Here is a 16,891-nt window from a genome sequence, read left to right on the forward strand (position 1 = left end):
TGTTTAAACTGACACGCACACTCACTGATGTGCACTCACACATACACACAGGTATGCATACACAGTCACACACGAGCACTCACATAGACACGCGGGAACGCGCACATGTAGGAATTCACAGGCTCGCACACACACAAGTGAAAGTATGTAAACATAGTACTTAGTTTTATGACACCTTGTAGAGGGTTTAGAAGGGGGGTCACTGATACAAAACTGCATGTAACAGACAAAGGATTTGAGATCTGCAGAGGGGTCCTGTACATCTCCCGTCTAGAAGGTATAATCAATAAGTGTGATCAATGAGTGTGGATTAATAAAAGTGTTGTGAATTGACTACTGAGTCCCCGGTGTTCTTTCTGGAGGCCTAAGGAATCTACGAACCGGGCAAAACTGTTTAGAGGTAACAGTCAGCCTCCATTGGATTTCTTGTTACCTTTTTTTAGCCGTCGTCAAAAACTCAATATTCAGATACTAATCAGATACGGGGCGACCGTGGCTCAGGGGGTTGGGAAGCGTATCTGTAACCGGAAGGTCGCCGGTTCGATCCCTGGGCTCTCTGTCCTGGTCGTTGTGTCCTTGGGCAAGACACTTTACCCTACCGCCTACTGGTGTTGGCCAGAGGGGCCGATGGCGCGAAATGCCAGCCTCGCTTCTGTCAGTCTGCCCCAGGGCAGCTGTGGCTACAACCGTAGCTTGCCTCCACCAGTGTATGAATGCTAGAGTGAATGAATAGTGGCATTGTAAAGCGCTTTGGGTACCTTGAAAAGCGCTATATAAATCCAATCCATTATTATTAATGCTGTTTTTTTTTTTTTTTTATGGGATTTGATCCTCATTTTCAAAAGTGTTGATGCCAACAGTGCCATCTTCACACAGCACCACTGCAGACAGGCAGCCAAGCCACCCAAGCAATTCTTTAGGAAGTAAGGCTCCCATTTCAACATTTAAGTTTTAAAGTTATCATAAATGTCAGCCTGGCCGGTGCATGTTACAATTAACAGTTCAACTATCACCAACTACTCAAAAGCCACATTAGCTGTCTGTTATCATGAAGGTAGCAGCTAGAGGCTATGGCTGGAAATAAAATCATAATATGGGAATTAGGTAGCAAATATTATCAGCCCTGCCCATCTGTTATGTTAATAGACAATTTTAGAGTAACAGGATAACACAATTATTTGTGTCTAAAAAGTGTTATGTTTATCTTAAAGTCCCAGATTGAAGCTGAGAAAGATCTTCCAGCTATTAGGCAGAAACTGTGTCAGGCTGCTGTAGCAACTATTTGATCAGAACAAAATATGATGCAAAGTTACCAAAAGCACAACATTACCTCAAACAACCTTAAAATCTTTTTTGTTTTTTGGTATTATCAAAGAGAATTAAAAAGAGAATTAAAAGCTCTTATACTGTATTTGTTCACTACATCAGGCAAATGAAAAATAGTGTTGTAATCATTGTTAGTATCATTCCAATCTTCATGAAAATATATATAATATATGGACCAACAACAGCTGTGGGCAGAGGACAAACTTGGTCAAAGCCCACTAGAACACAGCTCAGTTTGCTGATGGAAAAGTCTAAACTGCTGGAGCTCACTGCCTCCTTCAGTATCAGCTCTACCAACTCATTTACAAATCTCAAATCTACTTTTTCTCACTTTTGATGTGCTAATATATACAGCTCAGAAAAATCAAGGAAAGACTTGAATCACACATTGGCTCTTGATGAATGAAATATTCAAGATGAAAATCTTTCTTAATATACCGGGGACAATTTATACTTCAGCTGGAATTCTACATTGTAGGTATGAACCAACCTCAAAAACTGTCCAATGTGTAACCTCATGTGCACTTCCCTGGAAATGTAACCACACAGTCTACTGCGATCGGCATGTTCAGTATCACTGGGTCCTGCTATGCACTTCTGACTACTTCATTTTTGAATTAATCAGTGAACAAATAATAATCATTACTTCAGTTTAAGCCATAATAATCTTTTTAAAAGATTACCATAGCAAAGAGTGGGGGCCAAGTAGAGGCAAGAAAATCCCAGGACTTTATTTGTTTCTATTGTGCCAGGCAGCAGATCATTTGGCTTTAGTTGTGAAATTTTACTGACGTTAGAGATTTTTCTTTTTTTCCCTATTAAAATAGCAGAGACTTTAAAGCAGGGGTCCCCAATCCCAGTCCGCGAGGGCCGGTGTCCCTGCAGGTTTTAGATGTCACCCTGGGTCAACACACCTGAATCACATGATTAGTTCATTACCAGACCTCTGAAGAACTTCAAGACATGTTGAGAAGGTAATTTATCCATTTAAAACAGCTGTAATGGATCAAGGACACATCTAAAACCTGCATGGTTTATCTATTATCATGGTTAATAACACTAAACCATAAGGGTTGTTGCCATTGCACATTGCACTTTATGATGAAAAACCTAGGTTGTTTTATCAGGCTTATATTATATTATCTTGGTGAGTGTATGTGATGTGTTGGTTGTCTGTTTGCTTGTTTGTACGGACACACTGCAAATCAATTTCCCGTTAGGGACAATAAAGTTACCATTGACCACTGACCATTGCAGGGACACCGGAAGGGACTTAAAAAGTCAGAAACCAGCATTTGCAAGCATAGCACAATATATAAAAGAAGTCCCTAATTAATGCTTCAGTCTTATTTATGATCAACCTATCGCTAATAATCGGCTATGTACCACAGGCCTTCAAGCTGGCAGATGCTATGCAGATGACACCCAGCTCTATCTATCCATGAAGCCAGATAACACACACCAATTAGTTAAACTGCAGGAATGTCTTAAAGACATGAAGACCTGGATGGCAGCTAACTTTCTGCTTCTTAATTCAGATAAAACTGAGGTTAATGTACTCGGCCCTGAAAATCTTAGAAATATGGTATCTAACCAGATTCTTACTCTGGATGGCATTACCTTGGCCTCCAGTAACTCTGTGAGGAACCTTGGAGTCATTTTTGACCAGGATATGTCCTTCAATGCACATATTAAACAAATATGTAAGACTGCTTTCTTTCATTTGCGCAACATCTCTAAAGTTAGAAATATCCTGTCTCTCCTGGTTGGTGTGTTGCCGGGGTTGTGGGTGGGTGGGTGCATGGGGGCCCAGCCCTGGAGCAGGGTGCCGCCGGTGCATCGAGCCACCTGGGGGGCTCTTCAACTGGTGGGGGAGATTGTCACATCTTGCAGGAACTTTCCTCTCTTCAGGAACTCTCTCTGCAGGAGGGGGAGATACAGGAGAGGTGGAGGAAGATCTCAGCCTAGGTGTTTATTGTCTTATGTAGTCTGGAAGATGAGTGGATGGTGGGGTGGGTGCAGTTTTCTCTGTGGTGGGGTTGGGTGGACTGTCCCGGGCTCTGTGGGGCCGGGGGGCGCTGCTGCACTGGGCCCCGGTCTGGATGGGCCTGGGCCCCCTTTCCCTGGCGGGTCGCGGAGTATGGGGGTGCCTACTGGGGTCAGCGGGGGAGCTGGCCCCAGGGAGGGGTCACTTGCCCCTCCCTTCCTTCCCTCCCCCCCCATCTCCAGCTGCCTCCCCCTTCCCGCTCCACCACAACCACCCACACATGCAGGACCTTGGAGTAGGGGTATGTCACCAGGGTGCAGAGGAGGCTACCCCCCCCCCCCCCCCCCTGTCCCCTTCTGGCTGCCTCTTCCTCAATTTTATCCCACAACTTAGACATTCACATCACTCACAGTCTCATTACACATACGTATAGGATCTTGGGGGTGGGCACGATACACGGAATCCAAATTACCATCAGGGTGTACACCTCACCCCTGGCGTCGTTGCCCACCTCTCAATTTTAAATACACGTAGACATTGAGGGCTAGCAGGAGGGACCATGCGCTTACCTGCTGCTCTCTGGCAGGTAGCTCCATGCCCTCCTGGGTTTTAAATGCACCTTAGAACACACATGCATCAACACAACAATGAGCGGGTGGAGGGAGGTTTGGAGTCTTCTCTCACCCCCATTCTCTGCAGCCTGCTGGAGCGGGGGGGCTAGGAGGAGGAGTTGGCCGTCCGACTGCGGTCTGGAGTGTGGGGCCTCCCTGCTGCTGCGGAGTCGGGGCGGTCTGCCTCCCCCACCGCAGGGAAAAGGGTAACACCACCTGGGTCTGGGTGCAGTTCCCCCCTCCAGGGGCAAGGGTACCTAGACCCGGTTCGTAGAGTACACTTGGGGAGTGTGATCGTGTGTACAGCGTCTCTTTATGTCTGTCTCCATGTTGGTTGAGTGTGGAGTAAGTGCATATGAGAGCATGAGGGTGGGAATGGATGTTTGTATAGGTGTGTGCCTGTATGTAGAGCAGGGCGATATGGCCAAAAATATTTATCACGATATATATTTGAAAATTTGCGATAACGATATAACCGACGATATAATTGATGCGAGACAAAATACAACTCCACAACATTACTAGCGCAAAAAGACAACCTTCCATTTATTTTCACTTAAACAAGAAGCTGGTTTTTATGTACATTAAAGCTTTATAAAAATGTAACAGTGCAAATGCAAATTCCTTGCTGAAAGTTTAACCAAAAGGCATTTCCAGTAGAAATGGGCTGACATATCCTGAGCATAACCATGTATAATATCCACTGAAGTTAAAAAGAGGTGCTTTGCAACATTAAACTGCAGTGTGCAGTACGCATTTTTCGGACCATAAGGTGCACAGGATTATAAGGCACATTAAGCGAAACAAAGCAGTCAGATAAATCAAACTTGATTAAACTCATTCTTCTTGCTTCCTCCACTTCTGTACCATTGATTCATTAATGTTGAATTCTCTGGCAGCTGCTCTATTCCCATGTTGCAGTATATTAATGACTAACCTCGTATTGTGGATGGATTATCTCAGTTGTTCTCCTGACTGAAGTTTGGTCCGTTTACAGCATCCTGCCATGCGATTGCATTTGTCTCTAACCATGAAGAACCTTAACGTTAACTTTTATAAGTGGAAAAGTGTTAGTGTTCGTCCTCCAGCTTCACTGTTTATGTTATGCTAATATAGCTGTGTCGCTAGCGATCACGTAGCACATCATTATATACCAGCTAGCCCAACTTCAGTAACCCTACAAACGTCACTGCTGTTTAGTTTCCTGTCTTCATTTATGTTGGAAGTGATAGCAGAGCTGTACGTTTGATTTTTTTCAGAAATCTCTCAGTCAGAACATGCAATATCATGCTTAGGTAACTAGCAAAACTAGCGAGCTAACTTCCGCTAGCTTCCTGCTAACTTCTAACTCCGTTAAATGTAATAACTTTTGTTTTCATGGATGCCTGGAAGTTAAACTTTATAGTTACACCTGGTAAAGCAGCAATGCTGATCGTTTTATTAAAGATGAAAGAATTTAGACAGTTTTTAACGCTCAGTGATGCTGCAGTGTTGTTTGACCTGAAGCATACGGAGTTTAGGACCCAGATTACTCCCAGATTTAAGAGCATCTTAGTCCGACAAATATGACAATAACGACGGCCGCTTGCATGTTCTGCAAAAAAATGTGCTTTGTCGTGTATCTGACGGACAAACACCAAATAAGTTCCACATCACTGAAGTTGCACCATTTTTACAAACCAATTCTGGTTCATCTGTTTCACTCAACAATCGGCCATGTGCGTATGAAAACAAAGGCACTGCGCATGCGCGTTTTACTCCCATTCTATCGCGATATTTCATTTTCCTATCGTTGCCTAACATTATACCGGTATTACCGTGAACGGTATAATATGGCCCAGCCCTACCTGTATGTCTGTGTCTATATGTCAGGTTGGGTGTCAGACGCCACCTCTCTGGGGACATCTCAGGCCCTCCAAGGTTTGGAGGCCTATCTCCCCCTACCACCACTTCCCCTGCCAGTGGCGGACTCCCTCAGACATCGGTGCGTTGGTGGTTCTTTGTGTCCGGGGATGGGCGTCCGCTTATCGGGGCCTGGAGCCTGGGGCTCGCTCGGGCCACGGAGGTGGGGTGCCCCCAGCCTCTCGGCCTGGGGCTCGGTCACTCAGGCATGGCTGGCTGCCGGCGGAGCTCACGGGTGCATCACTGCAACTCCCCCTGGCTTTTACTCCGCGGCTGCTGAGTGAGCCCTCATCTGGGACTGTCCTCAGCTCTTTCTGGGACAGTGGCGCAGCTGCCCCTCTGTTGGTCTTCCTTGGTCTCTTGTGTTCTGGGGGCCTCTGGATGTCTGGAGTTTTGATCTCCTCCATACCTGCTTCATGCCCTGGAGGACGGGGCTGTGGCCCCCCCCCACACCCTCTAGAAGATCATTACATGAAGGAACCTTTTAAAAAAAACAAGAGCGTCCATGCTCACAGGTGTACACACGGGTGATCACACCCACAAACTACACCCTTTTTGGCTCCTACCTCAAAGCACACTGTGTTCTGTTGATCTTATGTGCTGCACAATAATGTTTAATATTTAGTATTTACTGTCATATTCCCATATATCATTGTGATGTTGTTTATTCTATTACTCTTGTTCTCTTCTGCTTGTTTTCTTTTTTCTTTCTCAGCAGGTGATCCAGGTGATTGATATATGCATTTTTTTTCTTTTTTTTTTCTCTTTTTCTGCCCGTTCTGTTGGTTTGTGTTTTTTGCCCTTCTCCCCCGTCCCTCTTCTCAGCTGTTTCTCTTTCCCTCTTTCTTTCTCCCCTTCTTTCCCCCAGTCAAGTCTGTCCCGTATTCAGTAAGTGAAAATAAAATAAACAATAAAAGGTGAATCAAATGGACCATTACGGCAAGGCTGGGATGGTCAATTTGGTAAAGTAAATCCGTTGGGCATCTTTCTTTGCCTTTAGACAACAATTCTGATGGCAAAAGAGCCAAACGGGACAGGCAGAGTGACGCTGAAAAACTAGTTCATGCATTTATTACTTCCAGGCTGGACTACTGCAATTCATTATTATCAGGAAGTCCTAAAAACTCCCTGAAAAGCCTGCAGTTAATCCAAAATGCTGCACCAAGTGTCCTGACAGGGACTCGAAAAAGAGAGCATATTTCTGCTGTTGTCATGGTCTCCGCTCCTCGTCAGCTGACAGCCGTCAGGTGCTTTGTTTTTGTTTACCTTTCTCTCTCACCTCTGCTCTCTCTTTCTCTCTCGCCCTCTCCCATTCTCTTTCTCCTGCCGGGGCGGAGCTCAGTATGGGCTCCTGCCCCTGGCCTACACACCTGGAGGTGATCAGCACACCTGTCGGTGATCATGAGAGATTGGAACCCTTCTTAAGAGGGCGAGTCTGCTCTACTCGTCGCTGGATCGTTGAGCCTTCAGCGTCAGTCGTCCTGTATTTTATAAAGTCAGTTTGTGAGCATGTCTGAACCAGGAGACTAATGGTTTTTTTCTGCCTGTGCATAGATTGCCTCTGGACTTGTTCTTCCCCGTGCCTGGCGACTGAACGGGAGCAAGAGAGATAGAGGAAAGGAGAGGAGATGTGTTAGGACTGAATGGAAACCTTCCCTTCCTGGACTCCTGCCTCTTTCATTCCTGGACCCTGGAACCCCGACCCCTTTTTTCCTTTGGCACCATTATGTGTATATATGAATTTCACTGTAGGAAACACTGTAAATAAATGCACCTTTTGAAGATACTAGTGGTCTGCGCGTGAGTCCGATCTATGAAACCTGACAGCTGTATTGGCTTCCCTTCATTGGCTTCCTGTTAAATCCAGAATTAAATTCAAAATCCTGCTCCTCACATACAAGGTCTTAAATAACCAGGCCCCATCTTATCTTAATGACCTTGTAGTACCATATCACCCCATTAGAGCACTTTGCTCTCGCACTGCAGGCTTGTTGTTCCTAGAGTATTTAAAAAGTAGAATGGGAGGCAGAGCCTTCAGTTTTCAGGCCCCTCTTCCAGTTTGGATTCGGGAGACAGACACTATCTCTACTTTTAAGATTAGGCTTAAAACGTACCTTTTTGCTAAAGCATATAGTTAGGGCTGGACCAGGTGACCCTGAATCCTCCCTTAGTTATGCTGCAATAGGCATAGGCTGCTGGGGGATTCCCATGATGCATTGAGTTTTTCCTTTCCAGTCACATTTTCCACGCATTATGCATTAATAGACCTCTCTGCATTGAATCATACCTGTTATTAATCTCTGTCTCTCTTCCACAGCATGTCTTCTATCCTGTCTTCCTTCTCTCACCCCAACTGGTCGCAGCAGATGGCCCCGCCTCTCCCTGAGCCTGGTTCTGCCGGAGGTTTCTTCCTGTTAAAAGGGAGTTTTTCCTTCCCGCTGTCGCCAAAGTGCTTGCTCATAGGGGGTCATATGATTGTTGGGTTTTTCTCTGTATGTATTATTGTAGGGTCTTACAATATAAAGCGCCTTGAGGCGACTGTTGTAGTGATTTGGCGCTATATAAATAAAACTGAATTGAATATCTCTGAGCTAAATAATAATAATAATAATAATGGATACTTTATTGATCCCCATGGGGAAATTACTGGGGAAATTACTTGCTTGAAAGCAGTATGCCTTGATCTGTTAAAACCAATCTGTCAATTAACATTTAGGATGGTTCAGTATGGGATTCAAAATCATTTATGTTGATAAACATATGGAAGTAGTTTCAGATTTGGCAAAATGTTGTCTGACTGTCTTCAGTTGTAGCAGCTTTGTTCCACAGCAAATTCACTTTAAATTGCTGGAAGAACATGAGAGCCTTCTTATTTTGAGGAAACACTTCTGTCACTCTGTTCTGAATGCAGCTGAGGTACTGAACCCAAAAGTCGATTTGAACATAAATACATTTTCTGACTCCAACTCCATTTCTGTTCCCACCACACACAGTACGTGTGTGTGGCTATGCAGTTTTTTTTCCATGTGTCTTTTCAAAGTCAAAAGCAAGATTGCTTTGCTAAGAAGTGCTAAAAGCTCTTAATGCAATGCTGACAGGTTGTTCGCTGCACTTGTGTGCGTCCAACTTCCTAGCAACTTACTGTCACGCTGCTGCCCACCAAGCATGCCACATGTCACAACCACTTTCCCCTTGAGTCATCAGGCATAGACTTGAACATGCACTTTCAAGCAGTCACTTCCACACTCACACGAAGCTCAAAATCGCCAAATAGTGTTCTGCACTTATTTTATGTCATGCATAGACAGCCGTGCACGCAGGGAGGGATCGTGCGTACTGACTGATTGCTGCAATGTCAAGGAGGAGAGGTGAAGAGATGTAGAGAGACAGAAAAGGACAAAGGTTAGTGTTTTCTTCACATCCTTTTCACTGTGTCATTACTGGGTAATTATGGTGCTAATGACCCTGTAACTCTAACACCTGTCAACTTCACAAACACTCTGTCATATACTCCCCCTTTCCTCCACTGAACTCATCCTTTTCTGTACACAGTGGCGCCTAAATCAGCAAGACTGAAAATACGGGTTAGAGAATGATTTCACGCTCACCAGTTTTAAACAGCTCTACAGTTTAATACCTAGTAAGTAACCTTACGGATCTATCGTGGGTCTACTCGGGGAATAAAAAAACATGATTAAAATTCTCCTAATGTAGACTACAAAAGTGTCATATTTGATATGGAAGAAAATAAATACTGTTAAGAATCCACGGAGCAAGGTACTTAACAGTGTTTGGATACCATTCTCCCAGCAGAATAGTGTAAAAGTTGTTTTAGTGCTATGAATGAATGAAAGTCACAACATTTGCTGGAAAAGAACACCATGGCTCAGCAAAATAACACTTTCCCTGAAAAAAATTATAATAAACATGACAGCACAGGTTGTAGTTGTTGTGAGAAGTAAAGGCTGGGAAAGATGTGTTAGCATTCAGGGAACACAGAGTCCAGTCTGGGGTTCAGGGGTGTCTAGCAACTGAAATCTGAAAACAGGCTAGAAGTATAACAGAAGGAAATACGATGATTTTGAAATAATTCGAGGCTGGTAACTAAAATAAAACTTATCTGTAACAGTGGGTGTTGCCATGATACTGGTCACAACAGTACCTAAATAATGCCAATTGCTGAATAACATGGACACAAGACAACTGGAGGGAAGCAATTTGACGACAGGGCAAGTTTCACCTGTTAATCTGGGAATATCTTAACATACTTCATATGGGATATGTTTAGATATTGCCAGCAGTGTGCAACGCTGAGGACTTTAAACAATAAAACATTTATTTGTTTTGTTTTGAAACTATTATTTTTGTTTCTTCGTGTATAGTTCTACAAAATAGAAAGTAGTAAACATAAAGAAGGAAAATCTTTGAATTTATGTGTGCCCAAATGTTTGATTGTAAGGACCTATGTTATATTAATGCAGCAATAATATTCATAAATAAGCCAAAGCTCTCTGTTCAGCAATAGACCAAAAATGTGATTATTTAATAACATCTGGCATCTGATAAGATATTTAGCAAATATTTGATTTTTCGAGTCAACTCTCAAAATTGTTGTGGCCAGACGTCTGGTCAAGAGCAACTGCAAGGCTTGCGGGATGCTCCTGTGACCCAAATCTACAATAATCAAAAGAAACTGTTATTGTTCATCTATGTCTGAGAACTGCAGAACATTGCTTCTACTTTCTTCATAACCACAAAAGAGAGATGAAGGAAAGTGAAGAAGCCTGAAGCTAGCCTAAAATAATTGACTTCAGTGCAACTGGGTGACACAAAGACATTAAAAGAATTGTAAATTATTAAAGTTATTACTTGGAAACATGACTTCAGGAGACAGACATGGACAAAATAGGAATTCTAACACTGCTAGTGCATTTGATCTTGGTAATTCATGTTTCTAGAAAATGTTCTTTTGTTTTCAGTTTGAGTTCAATATTTATAAATGTGGTTTTTGCAATATTTCCACATCTAACCACATTAAATGTAGTTGTTTGATAAGAATGGCAAGAATGAAGTCTTGTTTGGCAAGTTTAGGTTCCACAGGTTTTAAACTTTAATCATGCATAGGGCTAAAAACTAAATAGCTAATAGAAATATGTTGGCACAGTGCTAAATTACTAAAGCACACCTTTTTAGGATAGAAAAGGATTAGTGTCATGGTCAAATACATTGCTGTAAAGGTAAGATTAATGCTAAGAAAGTTAAGGTGGGTTAGAAAATGACTGAATTATAATTGCAGTCATATGACACACATAAAACTCAGAGGCGCTAAGGACCAATCCATCATGATGACCTCCACTAGCTTACTTTACATCTCAACATAAAGTGAGTATAAAAAAGAACAGTTGGCATAAATTGCGAGGTGCAATGTGATTTATAGGCTACTGAGCTCTAAGGGGCATAGTAGCTGAAAAGACAAACAAAACAAGCTTTGATGTATCTGTTAAATGTTAGAAAAGCACTCTGTATTTTGTAAGAGCATTAAGCACTGAGAAATAGAGAACATACACACAATCCACTTAACATTTTCCCATGGTTATAATCACTAAAAGCCTTTGTAAATTAAGCTCCCATCTCTTTATTGAAGAGACTAATGGTTGGGCTAATATAGCTTTGTTTTGTGTGTATGCTGTGTGTCTACGAGTATGATTTGTTTGCCTGAATTTGCATACATACCACCATGCACTGATTCTCCCTATCTCACGTTGAAACATCTCAATTATGGCTCCTTAGTTGTGTGTTGTCCCCTGAGTGTGAGTGCTGGTGTTACACCAGATCTATTATGGCCCCGGTTTGTCAAGGAACACAGAGGCAGGGCTCAGTGCCAAGACTGAGACCTATCAAATGCATCCATGTGTGTGGGTGTTTTTGCTTCACTCAAAGGAAAATTTATTCAGACTAAAACACGGGAATAGTAGGAAGACAATTTGTTGTTTTCTGTCACATTTTCCCCTAAATCACGATGAAATTAACTGCCGGGGCTCAATTAATAATTTATGCAAACAAGGGAGGTAACAAATCGACTTTTGTGTCTATTTAAGTATTTTTGCACGCATGTATGTGTATGCTGAAACGTTGAATGAAAGCAGAGTTACTTCACAGTCTTCATCACTCTGCTTTCTCTTACATGTCTGATGCTTTCTCACTCCGACCAGCTAAAAGTTTGGTAAGGATAACGGCAGGAACACAATTAAACATTTTCTCAATTGAGTCATTACAACCCAAATGAAGAGACTGGTGGCAAAGTTAACCCACAGCCATATTCCCATTAGCAAACAGTCTCTCTCTCACACACACACACACACACACACACACACACACACACACACACACACACACACACACACACACACACACAGTAGGAGCATTTAGAGAATTGGCTGTGAGGCTGCTCCCAGCTTGCCCACTGTGAGCTGAATTGAGCTGTACAAACAGCGTTTAGATGGTTATACCCGCGTGAGCATGTGCGTGTGATTGGGGATATGTGTGTTCATTATGTCTTTGGAAGTGAGACAAATATGATGTGCAGTGTTGAGTGTTTAAGCACCAAGAATGAAGAAGGAATGGGTGAACATAATTATTTAAGATGGAAAAACGAGGAAGGAGGAAAAAGAAGGCAGGGGAAGATACTTTACTTCAGCCACTTGCCCCACTAGTTGGTTAAAAAAAAAAAATTATAATTATACGTGACACTGCCCTCAATAAAATAATGGTTAATTCATTGTGAAATGCCCAATAAAAAAGAGGTGGGTTCCTGGGTTTGAATCTGACGGCCAGCTGGAACCTTTTTTTCCCTCAGGTAGTCCAGCTTCCTCTCACAGTCCAAAGACTCTAAACTGGAGCTAGGTCTAGTTGCCTGTCCCTCTGTGTTAGCCCTCTAATAGATTGCCGACCTGTCCAGGGTGTATCCCACCATTCGCCCAGTGACAGCTATGATGGGCTGTAGCCCCCCCGAGACCCTGACTTGGATAGAAAACTGATGGATGTTCTGTGACAATGGCATCCTTCAAGAGCCAAGTACAGACAACAGGTATGGCATTTCATTAAGTTAAGATTGATAATGCAACTTCATTCATTCATTTGACATTCAGCAAAATTAGGAATGGAATTGTAGAAAGTAATATAGTAACTCTTAAATGAACCCCCTACTAGTCATCATAAATAAAGCAAAATCATAAATCAAACAAGTAGATCTACTGAACAAATACAAACCTGTACATCAGTATGCATTTTTTTGTCTCTGCGGTCTCTACCCTTTTCCTGTCTTCTTTTTCCCCTTAACATCCCTGCATGTTCTTATTTGGCAAATTTTAAAAATCACTTTTGAAAATATATATTTAACATTAATTAGCTACTCCTCACAACTTACTGTGCTTTCTGTCATCCTGCAGTCCCCCTGTCACCTTTGTATTCACCTACTCCTCCTCATGGGTGATGCAGTATGATGCATACTGTTCTAATTTGACCCCTGGAGCTCCTGTTCCCAAGTCTCTCTCTCCATCTGACTGTGCCACCCCATGTGACTTTCCTCCTCTCCTGTGTCACTCAGTCCCTTTTCATCCTTTCACACTTCTCAAATATGACTATCTTGTGTTTCCTGTTTCCTTTTCTCTTGACATTCGCACCTTCCTCCTCAGGGCTTAACGAGCACTGCTCTCTCTCTTTCGCACTTTCTTTTCTCTCATTTCCCCTTGTTGCTCCTTTTGTCCTTCCATTCCTCCTCTCAATTACCTTGTCTGGGCAGCATCTGGCAGCCTGACCCAGTGTGTGGGTATGTGTGTGTTTGGAGCTGTTGTGGACCATGTGCCTTGTCTGTGTTCCACTGGATTCTTGTCATTCCGAACTGAACAGCTGCTAACGGAAAACAAGTAGTTGGCTTCCCCGTAGATTTGGAGACAGATTACTGTAGGAACGCAGTCACATTATTCAGTCAGGACCTTTCCTGTGTCACCCGGGGCCTCAGATGAAACAATTGGCCGCATGTTGGTGAATTATCACAATCGTATCCAATCAGCAACTCTAAAAACTGCAGACGTGTGGATCATGAAACAGACAGCCAAAAATGAAGAAGTCCTACTGATTTTGCATCAGATTTATTAAAGCCCCGTGAGTTATGATTATATTATTATTGTGGATATAATTATGTATCCTTTTCCATTAACTAAATCTCCAGCTGTTCATTCACACATCCAATCTATTTAATCTAAAGCAAGTTTGGCTTGAGCTTACACTTACTCAGAAAGACTTTTATGTTCCCAATGGAGTGACGTGGATTTGTATCTGTATGTCCTTTTACATAATTTCTCTACTTTTGTCCTACAGATACCTTTGAATCCCGACTGACACAGTATAACTGTGCCACACAGCTAAACTCGATGGATTGTAGCTTTCTGACCAAAACTGCTTCATTCAGTTTCCATTTAAAAACTTGCAACGTGAGTCACTTCCACATATACGTCGTATTTTTAAACTGTAAACTACCACAATATGATTTTCATGTCTGCGTGTGACAGGTGAGAGGGGTGCAGTTAAACTGCATTAACAGAATTTAAAGGGGAGAGATGTGGTGTCCTGTGCCACCTAACATCATAATCCTCTGACATTGCCTCATCCTGCAGCAATGAAAGTGCACCCTGTTTACCATTAACATGATTACCTGTTTGTAGTAGTGTAAGATCTGCCGTCCTCTCTCTGCCAGCTATGGGGCTGATGGATGAAATGGAGAAAGACGATTAGGAAACCTGATATTAAACTTCTTACAGGGTCTCTTAAAACCTCTTAGGCTCTTTCACTCTCTTTTTCTGAATCACTCTCACTTTACCGTCCTGGCTTTCTCTCTCATTCTCCGGGACTATTGAATAAATCATGAAATTCAATCTGACTCTGCAATCACTCCAGTCTGTTGGTTCTCTTTCTTTTTCGCTCTGTGCTACTGCCTCTCATCCTAATTCCAGCAATTGAATAAAGTATGAGATTTTGAAGTCTTTCATGCAATTGTTTATCCTACAATCCTCTCTTATTTCAATCTTTTTTATCTCTCCTCCTTGTGGTAATTACTACAAGAGTACTACAGGACTACTAGTGGTTCTCTTCTAAAACAAAAGGGGAAATAAACCTCATTACTGTCATGTGTTACTCATTATGATGTGTGAATGTTTGCAACCAGCTATATAAGTTGTAATAGGCCAATGGCCCATTAGCAGTCATGACTGTAGGGGTTTGAGCTGTATCAGTATTCACCTGTCATAATGCATGCCCTGTGGTGAATATGGAAATCTCACTACTAACTTTGTGTAGCCATACTGCTGCTGATGTGGACAAAGCCAGATTGGGGGAAGTGCTGCATGAAGCATAAAGACAAAGAGAAACACACACTTTGCCTGTGGAAATGTACGAATCACAGTTAACTTCATTCACATGTCGATGAATGACTAGGCAGGGGAAATGATGTCAGCTAAATGAAGAAAGTTGAAATAGCGTTCAGTCGCATGTGAGCTTTTTTAACTTTTTGTCTAACTTTTACTGTTTTATCCTATTAAATGCTTGTATATTGACCTATATATGTATCTACACAGGCCAGTATAATTATTTGGCAATGAATCTTGTATTTATGTTTTATAAGCGCAAATGTAACACTGGGCTAACAACCAAGAATATTACACAACAATTAATATTATGTAAAAACAGACTGTAACCTAATTAAATATGTATTTACTCTCCAGCACATAAAATAGGCCAAGTCAGCTGCACCAGAAAAACCACCACAGCACTAAAATACAGGCAACAACTGTGCTAAGCTGATAAGGCAGCTACACTTTGTTGTCACTAGTTTCATTATATTAGATAGAATACCTGAATTGTCTGCTGCTACTGAAGTTACTACAGCCTCACTGCATTAGCAGTAGAACACAAAAGAAGCACCATATTAGATCTGATAAAGCATATCTGGCTGAAAAGCAGCAAAGATTCTACAGCTAAGCTGTTGCTGCCTGTGGATTTACACTGGATAAACTTTTTCCTTAAAGTAAACACCTCACTGCTAAGAAAAAGACCCAGATTTCCAAAGCATCTGGCTTTTACTGATAAGTACTGCAATGTACCTCAAGAAGGAGTTATTCTATTTATTTAGTTAAAGCCATTTATTAGTTTTACACCTTGTGGTTTTTTGGGAGCAGTTTAGAGGATGATAGCAAGCCGTGTTGTTTAATTTCAAATCTCCTTAGGGCCTTCTTGTCATTACTGGTAATACAGCATAAAATCCTACTGTCCTTGTCAATCCATCAGTCTGTCTCTTTCTTTGTATCACCCACACTCCATCTCCATTTCTCTCTCTATGTCTCTCTCTCATTCTCTCTTTTGTCCTCTTATCTGATTGAGTGAATAATTCATGTCTATTCTTCAAGAAGGCTCTTTGTTCTCCCTCCTGGTGTGTTCTTTTAAAGCATTTGGGAAAGTGTATGTGTGCAGCATTTGTGTGGTTGAACAAAGCTAAACTCTGAGTTTTCCCTTTTATTCACATACATGCATGCTCACACACACAAACACAGAAAACAAACCAAGTCATATTTCCGAAAACATTTTTTTTTTGTCAAACAAGAAAGAAATATCAAATGTGAATTCTATATGCTGGTAAATGTGTGGGTGTGCCTTAGTGATGTGCTTGCCGGTGTTGTTCTCTTGCAAATATGGGTATGCACTGCGAGCGTGAAAGCACATAAAAGTGTGAATTTTACTATTATGTCTTCTATAAAGCATGCCTAAGTGAGTGTGTTGTGTATCTGAGTAAACGAGTATTTCTCTCCAAATGGGAGAAACCATCTTAAAATATGGTTTTTATCAGTATTCACCTCAGCATTAGAAAACAATGCCGTTTGGTTATGGAAATGCATTGCAGAACCTGAGAGATCGTTTTAGTTCATCCCTATCTAAACCCTCTGTCCTGCATACTGATGTATGTACTTAAACACACTCAGAGACACTTTTACATTTAAATCATCAGCTGAACTGA

General features: G+C 42.0%; 1 protein-coding gene across 2 annotated transcripts in view; it reads right to left on the bottom strand.

The window, feature by feature from the left end:
• Positions 1 to 16,891, bottom strand: part of lrfn5a (leucine rich repeat and fibronectin type III domain containing 5a) — a 135,732-nt gene that overhangs the window by 96,838 nt on the left and 22,003 nt on the right. The window contains exon 2 of one of the 2 annotated variants that reach the window (XM_004559323.3): positions 14,540 to 14,589. The exons of the other annotated variant lie outside the window; for it this stretch is intronic. The gene's annotated coding sequence lies outside the window, so the exon portion shown is untranslated. The remainder of the gene's footprint in view (positions 1 to 14,539; positions 14,590 to 16,891) is intronic. 2 annotated transcript variants of the gene reach the window in all.

The sequence above is a fragment of the Maylandia zebra genome, linkage group LG19, assembly GCF_041146795.1.
Source record: "Maylandia zebra isolate NMK-2024a linkage group LG19, Mzebra_GT3a, whole genome shotgun sequence".
Lineage (NCBI taxonomy): Eukaryota > Metazoa > Chordata > Actinopteri > Cichliformes > Cichlidae > Maylandia > Maylandia zebra.